We start from the raw sequence: 26,330 nt of genomic DNA on the forward strand, positions 1-26,330 counted from the left end.
AACAGCAGCCCTCCTCCTTCTTTATCTGGATCTATTTCCAAACTGAAAACAATGAATGTGAAAGATCAGAAAATAGGAAAAGCAAGTAGGCATTAAAAGCATTAGGATGATTTACCCCGGAGAACAGAATGCTAAGAGGTAGCAATTATATTGTTCTGAGCTATTAAAGGTGACTACTACATAAGTAGTTCCCTGCTTAGGCCCAAGATAAAATCAGATTTATTTTAACTGGAGGGAAGCAGCTTTAGAGAGAAGAAGTCCATGATAGAAAGTTCTGTGGTACTGCTTTGGCTCTGTCAGGGTAGAGTGGTGAGGAGGCTCTGAAATTTTTGTATCCTATAGTGGTTATTATTTTCCTCTAAAAAGTTCATCATCAGTGAAAGAACAACAACCATGACAACCAACACATGGTGCTTGCTCTGTGTCGAGTACCACTCTAAGTGTTTTATACTTATGATCTCACTTAGTCTTTACAGCAGTCCTATGAGAAAGATACCATCGTTATTCTCATTTTATAGATGAGAAAACTGAAGGTCAGAGAGCTCAGCAATTTGCCGAAGGCCAAACAGCTGATGAATGGCAAAGCTGGGATTTGAACCCAGGACATCTGTATTTTTAAGCAGTGATAATTTCTCACAGTAGATAATCACTCTCTTGAAATGGTTCTGGTTGCACTGGGGTCTTAGAAGGAATCCTGTATAAAGCCTTAGCTGACATGAGTTCTAATCTTATTTATCCATTCATTGAGTCATATTCTTTAATAACTATTTATTGAATACCTACTATATGCAATTTCTAGGCAGGCAGTGGGGAAGCAGCAGAGAGCAGGACAGACAAGGTCTCATCAAGCTAGTAGTTTAGTGCAGGACCACAGACCTGAACAAATAAATTAATAGAATGATTTCAGGTACTAACAGGTGCAGTGAAGGAAATAAAACTGGGCAATGAGGTAGAGAAGTGGGCGGATGGGCTGCTTTAGGCAGGATGGCTGGGGTAGACCTTTCGGAGGAGGTGACAATCTGAACCGAGACTTGGATGATGGGAAGGGGCTGATCCTGTGCGGATCTGGAAGAAGGGTCTTCCGGGCAGAGGAGTAGCAGATGTAAATTTGGGAACAAGCATGAAAGCAGGACAGTGAGGTTAGAGCACAGTGATCAGGGCTAGGGTAGGGGTTGCAAGTTGGAGGTGGCTTTGAATAAATTTTGAGAGTTTGGATTGAGAGTCAGGGTTACCACATGGGGCTGTGCTACTGGCATCTGGTGGGTGGAGGCCATGGATGCTGCTTACCACCCTGCAATGCACAGGACAGTCTCCAGCTTACAGAATGGTCCACCCCCAAATGTCCATAGCATCAAGGTTGAGAAACCTTGATTTCTCTATACAAGCCTATAGCTTACAAGCCAAGGAAAGAAGATTGAAATTTATTTGAAGTGGAAGAGAATTCTTCAGATGACTTGAAGCAATGGAGTTTCTTTCAGGGATGTACATTTCAGAAGACAACTGGCTGCAGAATGGAAAACTGATTATAGCAGATCGAGAGTAGAAGCAGAGAGAAGAATGAATTTTTTTTAACTGTCTAATTTTTGTAGTCTTAGCAGTACTTAGTCCAGATGAATGGAAATGGTGGAGTGGTTTAGAGGAGCAGCAGTGGCAACAAAGGGGTTTTCGCTCTTCACCTTTCATCAGTTTTGGCAGAATTTGGGAGGCAGAGGGGACCAGGCTTGCTGGTAGATTAGGTATGGGTCTGCAGAAAGGGAAAAATTAAAGATGACTTTCAGGTTGTGGCTGGTGCAACTGGGCACATGGACATGAGCTGTGAACTTACATGGGGAGAAATGAATTTGGGGATAATGAAGAAAAACCAAGAATTTAGATTTGACAAAACTAAATAAGACATAGTTATATGAGGAGGTATCACATAGGCTGTTGGAAAAACAGTCATGTATGTGATTGGCCTCACTGGGCCTTTATTTCCTCCTTTGGAAAATAAGTAAAGGGCTCTAAAATTCAACGATCCTAGAGCAATCAGGCCTGGAGATGAGAGACTGGCTTTGGTAGACTTTGGCAATATCATCTAGTTCTGAGACACTCGCCTATATGTCACTAGGTCCCTCAGAGTACCATTGTGAAAGTAGACAAGTGATGAAGAAATTAGACCCATTTTGCAGAAATGGAGTTGTGCTGCATGAGAACTGACATTTGTATGGAGCTAGAGTGAGTGAGTTGTTGAATAACAGCCTGGGAGCACCCTTTAAACTAGGTGTGGGATCTCCCCAGGGGCTGAGGGAGATTAATAGAAATAAAATCACACCATGCAACAAAAGGGGCTGTCTGAACTTCCAAGGAGAAGACAGGACTTGGAAGATTCTAACCTGTGATTCTCAGCAATTTCTTTCCCAGTGGCTCAAAGGCTGTTCTCTGCATCTCTTCCCAAATCCACTGTGGTCTTACATTCATGGCAAGGTTTGGAAAGACCTGAAGCAAGTAAAATATCTTGTTAAATTTGCTTGATGTTTCCTTGGTATCTATCCTCAGGCTGAAAGGGGGCTCATTCTTTGACATTACCTGGAGCCAAGGGAGCTGAGACATATTTTTGCAAAAATGAGATGGTGTGAGAGGAAAAGAGGAAGATTGAGAGTGAAGTTCCTTTTGTTTTTGTTTTTGGAGGGTAGGGCAGTAGCAGGGAAGACACCACATCCTCTGCTTCTGTGAGTGATGGAGGTCGGGGAGAGCCCAGGGGAAATAATCTGACTCAGTTACTGGTAATTAAAGGAAGAATGTCAAGTCTCCCAGAGGATCATTGCTTATTGGAGAAGCAGGGAGCAGTCTTGCTTGCAGCTACTTACAGGAGGAAAAGTAAAATGAGCCCTGTGTTGACGAAGTGTCCTGAAGCCAGAGAAACATTCTACAAAGGGCATTGCCTCCAAGACTTGCTGGATTTCTTCTGTTGAACCATAAAGCTAAGCCAAAAAAGAATCTTAGCAATTAGTTTAAGAGAGAGACAGAGAGAGAGAGAGAGAGAGAGAGAGAGAGAGAGAGAAACTAACATCGGCAAATATTTTTCCAGTGCTTGCCACATGCTAAGCTCCGTGTTAAGAATGCATTAACAAAATTAGGGTCTAGAGCAACTATTTTAGGCTTCTGGTCAGTATAGTTTTTATCATAACTATCCAATTTTGCCATGGTGGGGTGTAAGCAGCCACAGCCATATGTAACTGAATGAGTATGGCTGTGTTCTGATAAAGCTTTCTTTACAAAAACAGATGATGGGCTGGATATGGGCTGTGAGCTATAGTTTGCCAACCTCTGGTTTAGAGTGTGGCTCTTACACCACACTGTGCACCAGGGTTATGTGAGAACTTCATAGTAATGCTGATGTTAGCCCCATCTCCAGAAATTCTAAGTGTGGTTGGGAGTGGGACCTGGGCACGAGTCCTTTAAAGAAACTCTTCAGGTGATTTGAGGCACAGTCAATGATTAGAATCAGGAGGTTTAGGGTTGTGGTTTTTGCTTGGTTACACAACAGAATTGTGTGTGTGTGTGTGTGTATGAAGAATACTTATGTCTGGCACCACCCTTAGAGATACTGGTGTAATTGGTCTGGATATGGTCTGGAGTTCAGAAATTTTTAAAGTTTCCCAAATGTTTCTACTGTAAAGCCAGAGGCAATTTCAACACAGTGTGATAATTGTGGGACAGGAGCAATTTCAGCAAGTGAGTTATTTATTTATTCATTGAACACTTACATTGTAGTTTCTGGTGTTAAGCAAGGGTACTAAGTGTTGATACAATGAACTCATTTAATTTTCGTGACATTTTCTAAGGTAGGTACGATTAACATCCCCATTCTGCAGTTGAGTAAACTGAGGTGCAAAGAGTTTAACTGGGAACAAGGGACGTATTTTGCAGGAAGGTGTTTTAGGGAAAACTCCTAGGAGAAGGTGATGTCTGAGAAGGACATATATAAGAGAGCCAGGTACACGTAGGGTGGAGGAGGAAAGTAGAGTGAGGACTGCACCCCAGATGTAGCCATGCCAAGGCATGGAGGTAAGAGATGGTGAGAAAGGGCAGGTGAGCCCAAAAATTGGGGCTTAGCCAGGGAGGGTTCTTGGCTTCACCCAGCAAGGAATTCAAGGGTGAGCCAGTGGTGTTAGACAGCAACTTTTACTGAAGCAGCAGTGTACAGCAGCAGCAAACGTATCGCTTTTTGCAGAGCAGGGCTACCCCATAGGCAGTGTGCCCAGACTAGCAGCTCAGAGGCAGGGCTGCAGTCATATTGATACCCACTTTTAATTACATGCAAATCAAGAGACAGATTATGCAGAAATGTCTAGGAAAAGGGTGGTAACTTCTGGGTCACAGAGTCATTGTCATGAAAAGGGATGGTAACTTCTGGGTTTTGCTAAGGCAATGGTAAACTGACATGGGACACTGGTGGGTGTGTCTCATGGAAAGCTGCTTCCGTCCTGTCTCTGTTTTAGCTAGTCCTCAGTTTGGTCGGTCCAGTGTCTGAGCCCTGCCTCCTATCTCAACAGCATGGCATTTTCTGTAAACAGTGGGTATACAAGTTGACTTTACTGGGGTGCAGAGTGTACTGTGTTCTTAGGGACCTCAGCAATAGTTTTTTTTTTTTTTTCAGTTGAGTGCTGGGATGAATTAAGAAACCCATTTCCCATTTAGAAAAAAAAAATGCAGCTTATTCTTGGGGCAAACAGGGAATAGGTTAAGGAATGAATAAAAGGGGCCGAAATGGGAGTCACAAGTGAAGATAATTCCTGATAGAACCTTGAAGAAGAGAAGAAATACATGGTGATAATAGGAGGGAGAGATGAAATTAAGGGCACGATTTATTTGAACTGGGAGAGACTTGAGTAGGTTTAGTGACTGGCAGGGGACAGAGCAAAGGGAGAGGTTGAAAGTGCAGGGGAAAGCAGTGAATGATGGACAGTGTTCTTGTGAAGAAGTCATAGGATCTAGAATGTGTGAGGAGGAAGGACCTTCTTCCTCTGGGAAGGAAAGGATTGTAGGGATGCATATATTTTGTAGGTGAGTGGGTAGATAGGCAGAGGAAGTGCTAGCTGATGTTTTTTCACTTGTGGCAATTTTGGTTGCAAGGAACAGAAACCTACTTAAGCTTGCACAAGAGAGATTATCAGTTAGAACTGCATCCAGAAATCCAAGTGTAGGTGCTTAGTTCAAAAGAAATCTTATGTTTCTCAAATATTGAGAACCTAGAGTAGGCAGATCAGGGATAGTATCAGCTACTTAGGAAATAATAAATAATTTAAGCTCTTTCTAGATATCTGATTGACTAGACTCAGTGTGTAAATTTTGCCCTCATGGCCACATGATGTTTACTGTACCTCAAGCATCATATCTGGACTCCAAGCAGGAAAGAAGTGCTGATATGGTTTGGTTGCATCCCCACCCAAATCTCACCTTAAGTTGTAGTAATCTCCACATGTCAAGTGTGGAGCCAGGTGGAGATAATTGAATCATGGGGGTGGTTTTCCTCGTACTGTTCTTGTGGTAGGGAATAAGTCTCACGAGATCTGATGGTTTTATAAACGGGTTCCCCTGTACAAGCTCTCTTGCCTGCTGCCATGTAAGATGTGACTTTGCTCTTCCTTCACTTTCCGCCATGATTGTGAGGCCTCCCCAGTCATGTGGAACTGTGAGTGAATTATACCTCTTTCCTTTATAAGTTAGCCAGTTTCGGGTATGTCTTTATTTGCAGCGTGAAAACAGACTAATACAAGTGCAAAGGGTACATATAAGTTGAGCCTCTTCATTTTTTTCCATCAGGAATATTTTTCCCTAGATACCCTGGCAGTAGTTTACCACTTGCATCTCATTGGCCACAGAAGGTCATATAACCCTCCTATTTGCAAGAAGGTTTGGGAGGCAAATATGTTTATTTTATTTTTAATTTTTTTAAAGAGACTTGGTCTTGCTGCATTACCCAGGCTGGTCTTGAACCTCTTGGCTCAAACAATCCTCCTGCTTCAGCCTCCTGAGTAGCTGGGACTACAGGTTCATGTCATGCATCTGGCAAAGGTAAGTATATTTCAACAAAAATCAGAGTGTTATTTAGGGCAAAAAGGAGAAGGTAATGTGGATAGGCAAACAGCAAGGTCTTCTGCAGAAGAATGCATGAAAAATCTCACCTGGGTGTGGCAGCTCCTGCCTGTAATCCCAGCACTTTGAGAGACTGAGGCAGGAGGTTCACATGAGGCCAGGGGTTCAAGACTAGCCTGGGCAACATAGCAAGACCCCATCTAGACAAAAAATTAAAAAAAAAATGTAGCCAGGTGTGTTGGTTTGCACCTTTAGTCCCACGTATTTGGAGAGGCTGAGGCAGGAAGATCACTTAAGGCCAGGAGTTTGAGGCTGTAGTGACCTAAAATCAGGCCACTGCACTTGAGCCTGAGCAACAAAGTGAGACCCTGTCTCTAAAATAAAATTAAAAAAAAATCTCAGAAAGTCCAGCTAACCAACCAAAGTAGAGCCAGACCTCATAGAGTTTGGAACTGGGAGCTATGATGCTCCTTGTCTAATGAACGGCAGGGAATTGCTATCTTTTCCCTGGGCATTGGCTCTGGTTTCCTTTCTCCACTCATCAGTGTCTTCTGTTTATATGTTCTTTCTACTTGATATTAACCTTTACATATCCATATCATACTGGCTGCCCACATCACTTTTTTTGTGTGTGTGTGTGAGACGGAGTCTTGCTCTGTTGCCCAGGCTGGAGTGCAGTGGCGTGATCTCGGCTCACTGCAAGTTCCACCTCCTGGGTTCACGCCATTCTCTGGCCTCAGCCTCCTGAGTAACTGGAACTACAGGCACCCGCCACCACGTCTGGCTAATTTTTTTTTGTGTGTGTGTTTTTAGTAGAGACGGGGTTTCACCGTGTTAACGGTCTTGATCTCTTGACCTCGTGATCCGCCCGCCTTGGCCTCCCAAAGTGCTGGGATTACAGGCCTGAGCCACCACATCCGGCCGCCCACATCACTTTCTTTTAGCTGCTTCAGCTTTGTAATTCCAAATTCAGGCAAATATCAGATTGGCTGATCCTAATTTTGTGAGCCAGGCTTACAAATTATTCATGACTGGCTAATCAATGGATGGTGCATTGGAAAGGATCATGTGACTTGAATCTTGGCCATGCTCTACATGCATACATGCTACAGGAACCATGAGGGGTAGTTTCCTCTTGAAGTTCTGGGGAGGTGAGGTAATACAGGATTTTTACTTTCTTTGGGAAGCAGAAGGTCAGGTCTTACTCTAAGGGTGATCAGAGAAGAGGAGGTTAAGAAAATTTATGCTGTAGTTTGGATATTTGACCTTCATCCTCATGTTGAAATTTGATTCCCAGTGTTGGAAGTAGGCCTAGTGGAAAGTGTTTGGGTCGTGGGGGTGGATCCCTCATGAATAGATTAATTCCCTCCCTGAGTGGGAGTACTGAGCGAGTTCTCACTGTATTAGTTCCCTTGGGAGCTAGTTGTTAAAAGGAGCCTGGCACCTTGCTCCCCTCTTGCTTTCTCTCTTATTATGGGATTTCTGCACATGCTAGTCCCCTTGGTCATCCACCATGAGTGGAAGCTCCCTAAAACCCTGACCAGAAGCAGATGCTGGTGCCATGCTTCTTGTACAGCTTATGGAATCATGAGCCAAATAAATCTCTTTTCTTTAGAAATTACCCAGCCTCAGGTATTTCTTTATAGCAACAGGAAAGGACTAATACAGTTGAGGAGACTACAAATCTGAAACAACTATGGAAAAAAAAAAACCCAGAAGATATTCAGAACAGCATGAAGGGCTCAGATGAGTTTTGAGACCAGAATTTTGCAATTATTCCATTCTTTGTAATGATATGATTTCTTCCAGTAGAGCTCACAGCCTAGTGAAGATGTGTGGGAGACAATTACTGGATTCATCCAGGGCTGGCATTTTTCCAGGTAGGTGAGAAAGTCAGACATTGATACAAAAGATTAAAATATTGAAAAAGGAGCTAGGATGATTGTCAGCTGTTGCCAAAAAGAAATCTTAGAATTTAAGATCTCAGAGATGTGAAATTTTTTGTTGGATGGATGACTTTATGGTCTAGGGTGTGATCATGAGAGAAGATGTTCAAAGAGGAGTGGAGGTGAAGGCCACTGAGTTGAGCGGGCAAAAGATTTGAGAGGCATGGATAGTGAATGGGGTGCTCAAATGGATACTAAAGTCACTTGGGATAGTGATAGTGCTTGGAACAGAGAGGAAAATGATACACCATGATATTTAGTAAAAAAAAAAAAAAAAAAAGAGAGTGGCTAGGAATGAGTGGTTAACTATAATGTAAAGGCATAAAGAGTTAAATCTGGAATCACTTTTGACCCTTCTTTCTTTCTCACTATCCATACTCAACAAATCACCAGATCTTATAAATTCCATTTCATAAGACTTTAACCCATTTATGTCTTCCATTTCCACTGCCATCACCCTAGTATAAGTCATTATACATTTCCTCCCACCTTTGCTATTATGATAACCATTAACAACCACTTTTGAGACTCTCCAAGCCATTCTCTGCATTGTGATTTATAATTTGTGAGATTATGAATCTTATCACTGCTTAAGACTCTTCCATGGCTTCCCATTGCTCTTAGGATAAAACCTATGTGGGAAATTGTATCAATGTTCAAAATATTTAATGCCCTTCCTGGAAGAGGATTCTACTTCCCTGTCTCACTAATGTCAAGCATGGCCATGTGACTTGCAGGGACCCTCCATGCAGGAGGATTATATATTCCTACTCTGTTGAACACAAATGTAGCCATGTGACTTGCTTTGGCTAATGGAACGTGGGCCAAAGTGATGTGTGTTATTTCTAAGCAGAAGCTTTAAAAGCCAGATATGTGGCTTCTCTTTTCTCTTCTTTTCCTCTTTTTTTAAGGCTGGCATTGGTCCAGATAAAGACTGATCCATCAGTGTTGAAGGCAACGTTAAGACATGACCCATGTGGACATATAACATGAATGGGAAACAAATCACTATTTTAAGATGTTGATATTTATTATTGCAGCAAAACTTAATATGGTCTGTAAGGCTCTGAGTGATTTAATGGTTTGGTCTGACTTCTCCAGCCGTATCTCTCAAACATCTCCCCCTTTACGTCACTTAATCTTATTTTTCTTCCAGATCTCAGCTAAATGTCACTTCCCCAGAAAAGTCTTTTGTAACTTCCCTTCTCCCTCGCAGCTCTGGACTAATTTAGATCACCTATTATTCTGGTTCGTAACACTTTGTTCTTTTTATTCATATCACTCAAACACAGTCTGTAATTTTTTTTTTTTTTTTTTGTGAGTGTGATTATCTGTTTACTCCAGGAGAAGGTAAATTTAGAGAGGACAGACATTATGTGGGTGTATTTCTTCATTATATTGCCCTGCCTTGTATACAATAAGCACTCAATTAAAATTTCTTCATCAAGTGGACAAATTTGAGTCCAGATTAGAGGTGAGCCCAGAAGTCAGAGACAGTCTGATGCATCAAATATGAAGAGGGTGGTGGAAAGCAAGAAATGGATCCAGTGCAAATGAAGTCAGGTTGTGGGTCAAAGCAGGTGGTGGTACATGGAGAAATAATCAGATGCAAACGTTTACGAAGGAGAGGTCACTTATAAGATGCCAGACACCATTTCTACAGGCAGGGAAGTAGCTGTTCAGGGCAAACAACTGATGTGTACACTAAGCTGCCACTCAGCCCTCCCTCTCTCCTTTTCTCATTTTGTTTTTTATCATTCCATCAACTTGTGGAACATCTTCTGGATATTGGGCTTTTTTTTGTGGATGCAGTAATAAATGAGCAGCTAGAGATTACCAAATAGAGAAGACAGATATGAACCTAATAAGTCAGGCACAGTGGCTCATGCCTGTAATCCCAGCACTTTGGGAGGCTGAGGCAGGAGGATTTCTTGAGCCTAGGGGTTCAAGACCAGCCTGGGCAACATGGTTGATATGGTTTGGCTGTGTCCCCACCCAAATCTCACTTTAAATTGTAATAATCCCCACATGTCAAGGGTGGGCCCAGGTGGAGAAAATTGAATTATGGAGGTGATTTCCCCCATACTGTTTTGCAGTAGTGAATAGTCTCATGAGATCTGATGGTTTTATAAATGGGAGTTTCTCTGCACAAGCTCTTTTGCCTGCTGCCATGTAAGGGATGCCTTTGCTTCTCCTTTGCCTTCTGCCATGATTGTGAGGCCTCCACAGCCATGTGAAATTGTGAGTCCATTAAATCTCTTTTCTTTATAGATTACCAAGTCTTGGATATGCCTTTACTAGCAGTGTGAGACCAGACTAATACAACAGTGAAACCGTAGCTCTACAAAAACAAAACAAAACAAAAACCAAAATACCCAAAATTAGCCAGGTGTGGTGGTACATGCCTGTGGTTCCAGCTACTTGGGAGGCTGAGATGGGAGGATCACCTGAGCCCAGGAGGTGGAGGTTGCAATGAACCGAGATTGTGCCACTGCACTGAAAACAAACAAACAAACAAACAAACAAACAGACAAACAAAAAACAGTGATAGATGAATCTTTCTTTCAAAAGAGAAATTCAGAGACATGGGAAATTTCAAAGAGAAATAAGCCTCTCTTCACCTTTCCTGTCTCTGTTCCTTCTACTCAAGTGTCAGGACGTTACCATTGGTTCAGAGAATCAATTTCCAGAATTTTATTTATTAAAATTTAAAACTTTAAAATCAAAGTAACAGTTATACATGGTAACAAGTCATATAATACAGAAGTATTTACTGACAGTCACAGCCTTTCATTCCACCTGAAGTCTTCCCTAGAGGCAACTTCTTCTTTTTTTTAAAAAATGATTTCTCTTTTTAGTTGTTTGTTTCCACTAGAACTTTGAGCACTATACTTACATCTCTATTTTTTTGGCTTATCTACTGCCAGCAATTTTTATTTCTGTTTACAGTGTTCTTCTCCTTAATCTTTGCCTGCCCCAATTTTACTCATTCTTCATGGCCTCTCTTTATTAAAAAAAAAAAAACACATAATCCCATGGTCATAGCAAATTTCTCCACTAATCTTCTGGTGGTCATGAGATACTGTGGTCTAGGGTCACTCAAGATGATAATAACATTACTTCTGTCTGGGTCCTGTTCACTTCATGTGAAATGCCACAGGCATGTTCAGTGGGATACTGCTGGTATATAAGGGGAAGGAGACAGATGAAGGAATACGGGTGGGGCACTAACAGCACCAGCTACGTTTCCACATTCTTCATATTAATTCCTATAGTCAGTCTTTCCTCTGTCTTCTACTGTGTCTTGATGGAACCATATACCTTTGGTGTATTCTACCTTATTTTGTGAGTTCATGTTTTTCTCTTACTTCCCTGTAAGCTTCTGGGGGCAGAAACCATGTCTGATTCATCTTTTTATCCTTCCATGGCTTAGCAGAGGTCCTGTCACAGAGAATCTACTTACTCAATAAACGTTCACAGAATTGAATTGTGGGGGACACCATGGCTCCCCAGGGCACTATTAAATCAGATCCATTCTTTCTTAACACAATCAAAGGATAATGTCAAGACATGGCCATTGATTTGGAGAATCAATTTCCAGAATTTTACCTATTAAAATTTTTAAAAATTGAAATCAAAACAATAGATACACATGGTAACAAGTCATGTAATACAGAAACACTTATTGACAGAAAGCAATAGGCTTTCACTATACCTGCAGTTCTCTCTCCAGAGGTAGCTTTTTTTATTTTTATTTTTTAACTATTTCTGGTTTTAGTGCTTCTGTTTGTTTCCACTAGAACTCTAAATAGTATACTTACATTTCTATTTTCTGGCTTATCTACGGCAGACAATTTTTATTTCTCCTTTGTTATGAAAAATGAGGATTTACATCAGACAAATAACCCCTTCCCTTCTGTCCTCTTCTGAATATTTGGTACATTTGTTTTTAGTTCTTCTAAAATTACATTTTCAACTTTATGTAATATAGTTTGTACACAGTTTCTATCTTCCCATTTAAAATTTTATCGGTGCTTTTTTCCTACCTTATTTTTAAGATGAGGACATTATTTCCTTTCATTTTGCTTCCTGTCTCTACTCAACTCTCACCCTCCCCTTTTCTGACTGTTACCCTTTTACTCTCATGTTGCCAAGACACTTAACAGCTACATTCTGTTCTTTAACAAACAGTTAAGTTGTTCTTTGCCAATAGGTTGGCACTGAAAATAAAATACAGACTCATGCTTCCGTTATTATGATTATGTAATGGTCATTCACACCTGGACCAGGGATTGATCTAGAATTATATTTTCTTCTTTACAGATCTAAAGTCACAACCCTTGGGTCACTCAAATAAGAATGTCCTAAGCCTCAAAGTTAAAAGATTTTTATATTCTTATGGCAGTGGCTTAAAACCACACCACATTTAATTAACTTCATATTTAGAGCATGACTTCCTCATAGTTTTTTAAGCCTAGAGTTTCTAATTGCTCTTTTACTTGTTGCCAAAAACATAACGTTCCTTTATCATAGTTTTTCCACTCTCTCAATCAAATCACTTCTGTGTGTATTTCTTTGGTACATTCTCTCTTGAAAGATCTCTTATAAGGAATGGGGAGTGGGGGATGGGGTAGTCTGGCTGCCATATTAAACCATGAATTCTTCTTTACTTTTGAAACATTTTTAAAAGAAATATAATTTTAGGGCCGAACGCAGTGACTCATGTCTGTAATCCTAGCACTTTGGGAGGCCGAGTTGGGTGGATCACTTGAGGTCAGGAGTTCAAGACCAACCCGGCCAACATGGTTGAAACCCCATCTCTACTGAAAATACAAAAATTAGCCAGGCATGGTGGTGCACGCCTATAGTCCCAGCTATTCAGGAGGCTGAGGTGGGAGAATCAGTTGAACCCGGGAGGTGGAGGTTGCAGTGAGCCAAGATCACGCCATTACACTCCCACCTGGGGAGTGGACTCCATCTCAAAAAAAAAAAAAAAGAAAGAAATACAATTTTAGGTGTGATTGTTACTGACAATTATTCCAGGTTCTGAATGATCCCCATGCCAGGCCTCTGGCTTTCTCACATTTTATCTGTCTCACGCTGGCTTTTCTCATATTTTCAATTTTGTTATTCTTTGTGCCTTCATTTTCTTGCCAGTAAAATGGGGATAAGAAGTTCAAGTTATATCACGGGAAAATGATAGGAAATATAACTCTTGACCCTCTTTTGGTAAAAAAAAATCTACATACAAGCTATATTCAACACCTGCATATAAGGTTATAAAGCTTATTAGAGCATAAACATAGCTTGGGAGAAATCTTCCTGTGAATAGCATAGGGAGATTCTAAAGTACATATTACTTTTATTTCTGTGATAGGGGCCATTAATTTATGATCTTTGGGTTGGAGCACAGTCTGATATTAGTTTCAGGACCAAGACTTTCCAATGCCTGAGGGCAGAAGCTTAGATGCCATGTGGAACCATATGGCTGATCCTTGGCGGGTGCAAATTCTCTCTCCTGCTTCTCAGTTCCAGTGAAAAATCTCCATGCAGGATTGACACATGGAGAAGAAAAACTCCTGGACTATTACAGACCTCCTTCTTCTCAAAAGGAGCGGAGATCTCATTAAATCTATGTGACCTTATCCTCCACTCTGAAGGCAACCACATGGCTTTGGGTTACTCAGAATTAAAATGATTTGGAGGTTCCTTCCCACTATCCCTTAGAATCTTGGTTTAAGGGGTACTTAGAGAGATCCCACCTGACTCCATAGACTAGGTTAAATTCCCTAGCAACATACGCTTTTAATTGTCCAAGTCTCTTTCTTTTTTTAAGTGGTAGATACTCAAATCAAACTTGTTTAAGTAGAAAGGGAAATAACTGAAAAGACAACGTATAGATTCACGGATAGATCCATGGTGGGTATAGGGGCTGAATTTATATAATGAAGCTTGTCTGTCTCTCGTTTTTTCTTAACACTTGCTGCTATCCCCATCTCTTACCTCCCCTTCCTCTCCTTTTCTTCCTCCCCTTCCTTCCCTTCTTCTCCTCTTCCTTCTCTTCTTTCCTTCCTCTCTCTCTCATTCCCTCCTCGGCTTCCTTCCTTTACAGCCTGCAGAACTGTGAGCCAACTAAAACTCTTTCTTTATAAATTACCCAGTGTCAGGTATTTCTTTCTTTCCTTTCCTTTTTTTTTTTTTTGAGACAGAGTTTCACTCTTTTACCCAGGTTGGAGTGCAGTGGCGTGCGATCTCGGCTCACTGCAACCTCTGCCTCCTGGGTTCAAGCAATTCTCCTGCCTCAGCCTCCCAAGTAGCTGGGATTACAGGCACACTAATTTTTGTATTTTTAGTAGAGATGGGTTTCACCATGTTGGCCAGGCTGGTCTCAAACTCTTGGCCTCAAGTGATCCGCCTGCCTCGGCCTCCCAAAGTGCTGGGATTACAGGCATGAGCCTCCGCGTGTGGCCAGGATTTCCTTTCTTCGTAAGACTGAATACTATTTCATTGTATGTGTAGAACACATTTGCTTTATCCATTCATCCACTGATGAATGTTTAGGTTGTTTCCATATCTTGGCTGTTGTGAATAAGCCTGCAATGAACACAGCAGTGCAAATATCTCTTCAAGATCCTAATTTTGATTATTTTGGATAAATATCCTGAAGTAGGATTGCTGGATCAAATAGACAGCAATGCAATAATAGTAGGAGACTTCAGTACCCCACTTTTAATAATGAATAGAAAATCCAGACAGTCAGTAAAGAAACAGCAGACTTGACTAGCATTGTATTTAATAGGCCAAATGGACCTCACAGATAGATATGTATACAGCCTATTCCACCCAAGTCCAGCAGTTTACTCATTCTTTGTACATACTTATTTTTTGTTCTGGAGACAGTAATACAATATAAAACCTATTGAATGGTTACTTCTGTGCCACTTATTTCTGCTTTTTAAAAAAATTTATTTTTAAATTTACATATGCTTTTTTTGGATGTACAGTTCTGGGAGTTTGACAAGCCCATAGACATTGATTTTTGTACCTAATTTTGCTTTTGTACCTTTGTATTTTTTTTTAGATACTCTCATTTCCCTAAATTACAGTCAGCCCTCTGTATCCTCAGGTTCCACATCTGTGGATTCGACCAACCACAGATGGAAAATACTAGAAAAAAACTACAATGAAAAAAATAATGATACAACAATAGAAGATAATACAAATAAGAAACAATGCAGTATACCAATTATTTATGTAGCATTTACATTGTATTAGGTATTATAAGTATCTAGATATGATTTAAAGTATATGGAAGAACGTGTGCAAGTTATATGCAAATACCATGTCTTTCTTTTTGGTTTTGTTTTGTGTGTTTTTTTTTTTTTTTTTTTTTTTTTGAGACGGAGTCTCGCTCTGTCGCCCAGGCTGGAGTGCAGTGGTGCAATCTCGGCTCACTACAAGCTCCGCCTCCCAGGTTCACGCCATTCTCCTGCCTCGGCCTCCCGAGTAGCTGGGATTACAGGCACCCGCCACCTTGCCTGGCTAGTTTTTTGTGTTTTTAGTAGAGATGGGGTTTCACCATGTTAACCAAGATGGTCTTGATCCCCTGACTGCGTGATCTGCCTGCCTCAGCCTCCCAAAGTGCTGGGATTACAGGCGTGAGCCACCGCGCCCTGCCCATGTCATTTTATATAAAGGACTTGAGCATGGATTTTGGTATTTGTGGGGGGGTTCTGGAACCAATCCCCTGCAGATGCTAGGGGACAACTGTATATAAGCTTTGGGTTCCATTAAATTAGAATTTGCTTGGCTCAATTTCTTTGTTTATTGACAGGCTTTCCAGTGATTGCATGGTCATTGTCTGTTTTCCTTATCTTTGTAACCCAACGTCTAGCACAGTGCCTAGCACATGATAAGTGCTCACTAAATATATAAGGGGAAACTGTGGGAAAAGCAGTTCTCAGCAAACTCCTCCACTCCCAGACCAATCCTGGGACATATGCAATGCCTATTATGAGGACTTAGCATTGCTTGAGCCACTGGGGCTCGTGTTCCCAGGAATGCCTACCAGTGCCTCAGAGTCCTCTGGGTTCATGTGCTTCCTATTCTCGTTTGCTGTTTTTCTATCACAAGGGTTTCAGTATCCAAAAACATCAAGCCTTGTTTTCCCTAGCTTTAGTTTGCAAGATTGGAATTTTATCTTGGTCCTTTTTCCTGAATTTCTCTTTGAGCCCTTTAGGGTTCATTTCCAAGTCTGGAGTCTTGATTCTGAATCCTAGGCCCCAAGGAAGGGTTTCCTAATATTGGATCAATCTTCCTGGTGTTAATTCCTTACTGTCTGAGTTCTAAGAGGTGTCCAGTGTGGAGGCCCAGACTTGGACGTCTTATCATCTCTTGGATCCATGATTAATTAATTCCCTCAACACATATGTATTGTATACTATATGCCGGGCATTGTGCTAAGGTGGACAAAACAAAAATTGCCATTGACTCTGCAGAGTTTTTAGTCTAGACTGGGTTGGGGGAGGAGTAAGAGAGAAAAAGAGAAACAGAGAGAGGAACCAAGGAATCAAACAGACAAGTGAAATGATTTTAATAACAGTGCTGTAAAGACAACTACGGGATTGAGATAAAGAACACCTGGGAGGCTGGGGGATGTGTGCCACCTTGGATTTGTGGCCAGGCCATGCTGAAGAGGTCACTGGGGTTGACACCCAAGGAATGAGATGTTAGCCATGTGATGAGTGGAGAAAGTATATTTTGGAAAGAGGAAGCAAATTGCATGAAGACTCTGAGGTGGGAAAGAGCTCTGTGGGTCTGAAGAACTGAATCAAGATCAGTCTGGGGAGAGAATGGTGATCGAAGGAAGATGAGGTTGTAAGTAGGGGCCAGGTGATGCAAGGCATTTAGGCCTTGGTAAGGAGCTTGGATTTTCTCCTATGTATCATGGTAAGGCACTTATGAGTTTAAGTAGGGGAAACTACTAATAAGATTTATGTTTTTAAAAAATTTTCAACTTTTATTTTAGAATCAGAACATACATGTGCAGGTTTGCTGCAAAGATATATTGCATGATGCTGAAGTTTGGGGTATGAATGATCCCATTACCCAGGTTGTGAACATAATACCCAATAGGCAGTTTTCAGCCTTTCCCCACGCTCCCTCTCTCACTCCTCTAGTAGTACTGTATTAGTCTGTTCTCCAGCTGCTAATAAAAACATACCCAAGACTAGGTAATTTATAAAGGAAAGAGGTTTAATGGACTCACAGTTCACATGGCTGGGGAGGCCTCACAATCATGGCAGAAGAGCAAGGGACATCTTGCATAGTGACAGGCAAGAGAGAGCTTGTGCAGGGAAACTCCCCTTTATAAAACTATCAGCTAGGCCAGGCGCGGTGGCTCATGCCTGTAATCCCAGGATTTGGGAGGCCGAGGTGGGTGGATCACGAGGTCAGGAGATTGAGACCATCCTGGCTAACACAGTGAAACCCCGTCTTTACTAAAAATACAAAAAAATTAGCCAGGCATGGTGGCACACACCTGTAGTCCCAGCTACTCAGGAGGCTGAGGCAGGAGAAACGCTTGAACCTGGGAGGCAGAGGTTGCAGTGAGCCAGCATTACGCCACTGCAGCCCAGCCTGGGCAACAGAGCGAGACTCTCTCCCAAAACAAACAAACAAACAACAAAAACCCATCAGATCTCAAGAGACTTATTATCATGAAAACAATACAGGAAAGACCCGCCCCCATGATTCAATTACCTCCCTCTGGGTCCTTCCCATGACATGTGGGAATTATGGGAGCTACAATTCAGGATGAGATTTGGGTATGGACACAGCCAGATCACACCAAGTCCCCAGTGTCTGTTGTTCCCATTTTTATGTCCACATGTACCCAATGTAGTACATATACACCATAGAATACTACACAACCACAAAAAGAACAAAATCATGTCCTTTGCAGCAGCATGGACCCAGCTGGAGGCCATTATCCTAAGCAAACTAACGCAAAAACAGAAAACCAAATACAACATGCTCTCACTTATAAGTGAAAGCCAAACAGAGGATTTTTGTTTTGAGAATATTTCCTCCTGCTTTGCAGAGGATAAGTGCCAGGACAGGGCAATCTCTATGCAGCACTCCAGGGTTTATGCAAACCACAATGTGAATGTACCCCCTGGGGTGTTTCCTGGAAGCAGCCCTTCTAGAAAGGCAAGAGTGGAAGGAGAAGATGATTTCAGACCATGGCTCTCCATGTGGGCTGTATATTATACTTCCCTGGGGAGCTGCTAAACAACACAGTCACTCAGTGGTGTCTCCACCCTGAGGCAACTTTAAATCAGAGTCTCTGGGAGTGGGGCCAGACATCACTGTAACTAGTGTTGCAAACCACAGCTTTAGGAGGATGTTACATCAGCCCAGGCAAGAGATGATGGTCATTTGGGCTAGGATAGTGGTAGTGAAGAGAGAAAGAGGTGGAGGAACTTTGAGGTACAATAGACAGGCTTGGCTAACTGTGGATAGGAGATGAACGTGAAGAATCAAGAGTTACTCCCAGATTTCTGGTTGGGGAATTACTAGAGCAATGGTTCTCACTCAAGCATGCTTCCGGATCACCTGTAAGACTTAGCAAAACATCTTCCAATTTAAAAAGTGACAAAATAGATGGAAAGAAATGAAGTTTTGAAGTTTTGTCAAATTGGAAAGGTTTCAGCCATGATTTCTTTTAAAAAAAGTTATTTGTTGTTGTTGTTATTGTCCTATCCTCTTTCTTCTGTCTTTGTGGGACTCTTGTGACAAAAATGTTAAATGTTTTGCTACAGTCCCACGGGTCCCCCAGGAAGTGGAAGTCTGGGCTCTCTCACTCAGCCTTTGCTGGTGCCGTTGGACACAGGGCCACAATTTTTCTATGGTGTTTGGATGTAGTTAAATGGTTATTGTCCAGCGATTTCTCTCTTGCTAGATTGCTCTTTTCCTGTTCTTTTTTGTTTTTTGGCAGAAAGATTGGGCTTTTTATATGGGCTCTTTTGTTAGCTTCTTCAGCTTCAAGTCTGGGATATACAAAATGGTGAGAAACCAAGTGAGCATACCCACGTGTTGTTCCTTTGTCCCCAGCCAGTCTGCCTTCTCCTCATTTCAGAATCTTTTGCTTGTTTTATATGTAATGTCCAGGGTTTTTAGTTTTACTTAGTAGGAAGAATAGGGAAAATATATCTTTTTTATCTTCCCAGAGGTACAAGAACTGAAACCTTTCTAGAAAAAAAAAGGTTTATCGGTTGGGCACAGTGGCTCATACCTGTAATCCCAACACTTTGAGAGTCCAAGGCGGGAGGATCACTTGAGCCCAGGAGTTCAAGACCAGCATGGGCAACATAGCAAGACTTTGTCTCTACAAAAAAAAAAAAGAAAACTAGCCGGACATGGTGGTGTGTGCCTGTGGTCCCAAGCTACTCAGGAGGCTGAGATGGGAAGTTCGCCTGAGCCCAGGAGTTTGAGGGTACAGTGAGCCATGATCGTGCTACCGAACTCCAGCCTTGATGACGAAGTGAAACCCTGTCTTGGAAAAAAAAAATAAAACAAAAACTCCAAAACAAACAAACAAAAAACAGTTTATAAGAGAAAAGGCTCTCTCTTATTATATCTCCTTTTCCACAAAAGTTATAAATGTTAAGAGCCTAGAGTATATCCTTTTATTCTTTCTCCATACCCATTTACAAATATGCACATACAAGCACACACACACAGAATATTTGTCATTGTTTTTACCCAAATGAAATCATACTATATATATTCCTATGCAACTTGCTTTTCTCATTAATAATACATAATAGATACCTTTTTGAGCTAACAGTCATAGATCTAACTCATTCTTTATATTAGCTACTTAATATTTCATAACATGGAAGCGCCATGGTTACTTAAGTTGTTTTTAGTTTTATTGCCTTCACAAATAATTTTATTTGTATAGGATAGATTACCAAAAAAAAAAGACAGATCAAGATAAACAGTATATGTACTTTTTTTTTTTTTTTTTTTTTGAGATGGAGTTTTGCTCTGTCACCCAGGCTGGTGTGCAGTGGTAGGATCTTGGCTCATGGCAACCTCCACCTCCCAGGTTGAAGAGATTCTTGTGCCTTAGCCTCCCAAGTAGCTGGGACTAGGTGTGCACTACCACACCTGGCTAATTTTTGAATATTTTAGTAGAAACGGGTTTTGCCATGTTGGCCAGGCTGGTCTTGAACTCCTGGCCTCAAGTAATCCACCTGCCTCGGCCTCCTAATATGCTGGGATTACAGGCTTGAGCCACCACGCCCGGCCAGTATATATACTTTTAAGTTGAATAAATGTGGCATGGTTATGATTCCACAAAAGGCTCTGATGACTCACATTTCCCCAGTGACATGAAAATATATGTTTCTTCCAGCATCTCGCCAGCTCTGGGAGTTTCCTCTCATTTAAAATTTTTGCCTTTGTCAGGGTGAAATAGTATCTCCATTTTTAATTAATATACATTTATTGACCTGTTCCTGCCTTTTTCCATTTTCCTGTTGGGTGTTAGTATATTGCTCATCAGTTTGAGAGAACTCATTTTACAGTTTTATTTGTTATATGCATTGCAAATACATTGTCTCTGTTTAACTCCAACCTATTACCAGAGCATCTGTGAACATTTCTCCTAACACACTGAGCATGCTGCACTGTCCCTTGCTGCCAATTGCTGTCTCTGCTAAAGGCTGTCTTCCTTAAGCTAAGGATCATTTTCTCAACTTTGTAGCTCTAATCCCAAGCAGTTATTTGTGCATAGTAGGTGCTTAAAGGGTTTTTGAATTAATTGTTGAATTTCTATCTCAATAAAAATGGTCCCTCTGTGTTTTCCTTCCTTTGTACCTCCCTAAGCGACACATTAATTACAGATGTTCCATCAAGTGTCAAGCTAACCTGAACAATTACAACTTGAAGCAAAGAGCACAGCCCCAATGACAGCATCTTCATCCTTGGAGCTGAGCTGTTTGCATGAGGAAGGACAAGAAAATTGCACCATCTGCCTGGATGTAGATGGAAAGACTTGGCTCCTGCAAAACATGGCATGAAGAGGGAGGGAGTGCACTTACTTGTTATTCCAAGCTATGATGGCTATTTTCATGTTATGTGTCATTTGTGGAACAATCTGATGTTATGGTTGGCTCAAAGCTTTTATGCCTAATGATCTGTTTCAAGGAGAAGGATTGAAATAATGAAGGAAGAAATCCTTAATCCTTAGTCCTATGGACTGTCCCCACTCTGGGAAACTAGAGAGGTCTGTGGTCAGCCAATCCTGCAGAAATAAAGTATGACAGAGAGTAGAGGGTTGAAAGGAGGTTGCAAGAAGGAGGAAGGATGTGTGGAGGATAAAGAATGGTCCCTAGACAGTCTTGCTTCACTTCATTTCAAAGCATTTTGCTTGTTTTATGTATAATGTTTGGGGGTTTTAGTTTTACTTAGCAGAGAGAATAGGGAAAAGTGTACCTCCTTTATCTTCCCAGAGGCACAAGAATAGATGTGAATGGACATAAAGCATAAATGTATACAAAGGACTGAGTAGAGAGTGGTGTCTGGGGAGCATGCAGAGACTGAAGAGAGAACCCAGTCTTTGAAGTTAGACATATGTCAGTTCTAATCTTGCCTATGTCACTGACTTACCCCATGTGTTGTTCAAATTAATTGATCACCTTAATGGCACAAGAACTGACAGCTACAGACACCAACCCCTCCTCCATCCCAACTCTCTGTGGCGTTGCCACAGAAAATCTTCGTGTTCTATTCCATTCCACATCTCGTTGCTTTTGTGTCATGACTACTGTTGCTGACCCTTGAGTCTGAATTGAGGTTTGCTTTTAGTGTAACCTCTTAGATTCAACCTTAGATGCAACAAGATTCATCTTATTTCTGGAGGTCACCCTTACTTACCCAGAATGAGAAGCCTAGCTTTTCTTTCTTTCCGTCTTTTTTTCTTTTTTAAGATGAAGTCTCACTCTGTCATCCTGGATGGAGTGCAATGGTGTGATCTTGGCTCACTGCAACCTTCAGCTCCTGGGTTCAAGCCACTCTCCTGCCTCAGCCTCCCAAGTAGCTGGGACTACAGGCATGCACCATCACACCTGGCTAATTTTTGTATTTATAGTAGAGATGGGGTTTCACCATGTTGGCCAGGCTGGTCGCAAACTGATGACCTCAAGTGATCCACCTGCTTTGGCCTCCCAAAGTGCTGGGATTACAGGCATGAGCCTGGCCCTGAGGAGCCTAGTTTTTCTCTTATTCCATTTTCATAGCTAATTCTTGCTCCTGAGACCCCAATGTCAGAAAAGCCCAGCCGTCTATATAATCCTGCCAGTCCCAGAGAGGGTGCACCTGGTCATGCTAGGACATCCTTGGCCAAATTAAATGTTCCTGAGCAGGGTCATGCCATCCTCATATCGCAGCTTCTGCAATAACCATGTGACCTGAGTATGGTGAAAGAAGAGGGAAGTGATGCTGGGCAGAATAACTATCCAGAATCAAAGCGAACAAGGAAAATGTGAACAAGGAAAGCAAAATGAAGATGATAACATTCACAATATGTGTTACCCAGGAAAACATTTAAAAATGTCAAAGAACTATATACAAAAATCAAAAGACAAAAAAGAAAACCTCGAATAAATTGAGAGACATGGCATTCTCCTGATTAGGAAAAGTCAGCATTTTAAAGAGGTAGAATTCCTCCCTAGATCCATACATGAATGGTTACAATTGAGTTCCAATATTTTTGGAATTTAGTAGTGTATTAGTCCGTTCTCACACTGCTAATAAAGACATATCTGAGACTGGGTAATTATAAAGAAAAAAGGTTTAATTGACTCACAGTTCTGCAGGGGTGGGGAGGCCTCAGGAAACTTAGTCATGGCAGAAGGGGAAGCAAATATGACCTTCTTCACATGGCGGCAACAAGAAGTGCAGAGCGAAGTGGGGGAAAAGCCCCTTATGAAACCATCAGATCTTGTGAGAACTCACTATCATGAGAACAGCATGGAGGTAACCGCTCCCATAAATCAATTACCTCCAACTAGGTTCCTCCCATGACATGTGGGGATTATGGGAACCACAATTCAAGATGAGATTTGGGTAGGGACACAACCAAACCATATCAAGTAGTTTGATAAAAACTTTCCTCTAGGGGAAAAATCATAGGCCTAAGAACAGACAAGAAAATCTTGAAACAGAAGAATGATGATAAGGGACCACATGCAATAACATATTATGAAGCTACAATAATAAAACAGTATGGCACTAGTCCAGAAATAGGCCAGTGGAAGAATGGAACAAAATTTGAGAGTCCAGAAATGGACAGATCAGAATTCAGTGTCTAATAAAAATGGAATCTCTCATTGGTGAAGGCAGGAAGGGGTTATTCAGTCAATGATATTGTGGTACAATTGTCTATTCATTCAGGAAAAAATTAACTGAAATTCCAAACTTACATCAGACACAAAAATCAATTGAAACTTAATTAAAATCTAAATAGGAAAAAGAAACACTAAGGGTATCATAACACTATCAGTTATCACAAAAGCCCTAAAAGATAGCTATTTGATCCCAATTTTGAAGATGTAAGCAGAGGCTTAGAGAGACCAAGTGGCTTACCTGAGGTCACACAAAATCACACACCAGGAGTTCATAAGACATTCATAGTCATTTTGTTCTCCAGATGTCCCCATTAGGTAAATTTACCTTACGGTTTTCATTTAACCCAGCTCATAACTTCTAGCAAATAATTATTCTTTCTAGCCTAGGGTGGTACTCAGGCAGACAACCTGATGAAGACTTAAGTTCAAAAGATGATTCAGGTGCATACCTCCCCTCTCACATTGTGAGTGTTCCCCAGGGAGGGTCAGCCATTCCTTGCACAGATGCCATGGAGAAGACCATCAGGGGAAGTTGGAGCTGAATCAGACTCAGTGAGATTCTGGTGCTTTAACAGCATGGCCGTATTAGTCTGTTCTCACACTGCTATAAAGATACTGCCTGAGATTGGGTAATTTATAAACAAAAGAGGTTTAATTGACTCACAGTTCTGCATGGCTGGGGAGGACTCAGGAAACTTAACAATCATGGCAGAAGGCAAAGGGGAAGCAGGCATCTTCTTCACAAGGCAGCGAGAGAGAGAGTGTGAGAGAGCAGGGAAGGCCACACTTTAAAACCATCAGCTCTCGTGAGAACTCACTATCAGGAGAACAGCATGGGGGAAACCGCCCCCATGATCCAATCACTTCCCACCAGGTCCCTCCCTTGACATGTGGGGATTACAATTTGAGATGAGATTTGGGTGGGGACACAGAACCAAACCATATTAATGGCTTAAGATTGTCCTGAGGGAAAATGAGTAGGTACACCCTAAAAAGATGGTTGGGCCCCTGCCTACCCACTCCATCTCTTCTTACCAAAGAGTTTCTCCCTAGGAAACGGAGGCTCAGCCATGGCACACTCTTCCGAACCATGTTCCAGGACTGAGAGAGGAATTACAGGGGGCAAGACACACAACATTAGGCACTCAATGCATTCAGGGTTGTATTAGGGTCCCCATGGGGTGCTATACAGAACAGAGGGAGGCATAGCTGACTCTAACCCTAACCTCTACTGCCTTCTGGTCACCCCTAGTCTCATCTATTTCTTCATCTCCTGACATTTTCTAGAGCATCCTCCAAGTCTAAGTCTAAGCCTCCCCAAGTCTCTTTTAGACCTTCTTATTTTCCCTGTCCCTTTCAATTACCTGTTTCTCCTGGTCCTCCTCCTCGTCTCAGATTACTTCCCAGCCCCTGTCTGTCTGCCCTCAGCACACAGTTTGCCCCAGCCACTCCCTTGTGCTGCACATTCTAAACAGTCCCTCCACATCACTTCCATCCCTCTACCTAATTCACAGAATAGAGAGCCCCTTTGGGAAAGATGTGTATAAGTTTCTCGGGCAGAAGAACTGGAAATAAAATTCCAGGCAAAACCACCATGGGAATAACCAGGGAAACATCAAGTGCTCTGCAAGCAGAAAAACTTCCAGTCGCCTGAGGAGTGAGGTGAGCATTTGTGTGGGGTGATGGGAGTGGAAGCTTGAGACGCCGACATCAGCCATAGGATTCAGTATTCTACACTAAAAGAAGCTGGACTTAACCCAATAGGAAATGGATAGTAATTGAAAAGGAAGTTCTCGAATGCACTAGCCCCCTTTTTGACAGGATTTATAAGATACAATGGATATCCATACCAATGAATTTCTTTTTATTTTATTTTATTTTATTTGAGACAGAGTCTCACTCTGTCACCCAGACTGGAGTGCAGTGGTACAATCTTGGCTTGCTGCAACCTTTGCCTCCCAGGTTCAAGCAATTCTCCTGCCTCAGCCTCCTGAGTAACTGGGATTACAGGCCGCCGCCACAATACCCAGCTAATTTTTGTATTTTTAGTAGAGACAGGGTTTCATTATGTTGGCCAGGCTGGTCTTGAACTTCTGACCTCAGGTGATCCTCCCACCTCAGCCTCCCAAAGTGCTGGGATTACAGGGGTAAGCCACTGCATCTGGCCGCATACCAATGAATTTCTGTCTTGAAAACCCTGAAGATATCAGGAGTCCAAGACCCTCATCTGCACTTACTTTTAGTGATGCTGGTTATATAAACAGAAATGCATAAGGTTGGTGCTACCTAATAATCTCTGTTTTTGTAGTAAGTCCAGGGAGCTGTCAAGCAGTGTCTTGGATGCCGCTTCTATAAATAGATCCTCTTTCTGGCTTCAGATCCTTTCTCCAGGCTCCTTCCTAAGGGTAATGGGAATCTCAGCCCCTACTTCTGCTCAGGGCAACCTTACTCTGCCTAGTAACAAACACTGTTCTCATATCCTGTCCATTCTGACCTCATGGACATTTAAACTCTTTTGCAATATATTTAAATTTAAATACATTTGCAATATGTTTGAGAAGTTGGCAAACAACTTTTCTTTCTCTAAATATCTGTCTCTGTCTCCTTTACTCACCCCATCCCGTTTTCTTTTTTTCCTCTCTCTTGCAAAAATGTGCACAAAAAATTTTTCCCATGAATGTAAAACCAAAAGCGTCATTATTTTAATTCAATTTATAATGGACATAATTTTTAATTTACTGGTATAAATAATCAGCAACTAAAACTGCACACAACAAACCTTGTTATTGACTACAAATTGACAGACGAGTCAAACTTTACTAATATGAAATTTAGGTCTGTGAGTTTTGGCCCAGGAAAAAAAAAATGGACTTGATAGAAATAATGA

General features: G+C 41.6%; 1 long non-coding RNA gene across 2 annotated transcripts in view; it reads left to right on the forward strand.

Annotated features, from left to right (window-relative positions):
• Positions 1-26,330, forward strand: part of LOC114674471 (uncharacterized) — a 125,618-nt gene that overhangs the window by 59,817 nt on the left and 39,471 nt on the right. For both annotated transcript variants that reach the window (XR_013411994.1, XR_013411995.1), the window contains 2 exons: positions 5,941-6,057; positions 7,891-7,958. This is a non-coding gene — a long non-coding RNA (uncharacterized LOC114674471). The remainder of the gene's footprint in view (positions 1-5,940; positions 6,058-7,890; positions 7,959-26,330) is intronic.

This window comes from Macaca mulatta, chromosome 20 (genome assembly GCF_049350105.2).
Source record: "Macaca mulatta isolate MMU2019108-1 chromosome 20, T2T-MMU8v2.0, whole genome shotgun sequence".
NCBI lineage: Eukaryota > Metazoa > Chordata > Mammalia > Primates > Cercopithecidae > Macaca > Macaca mulatta.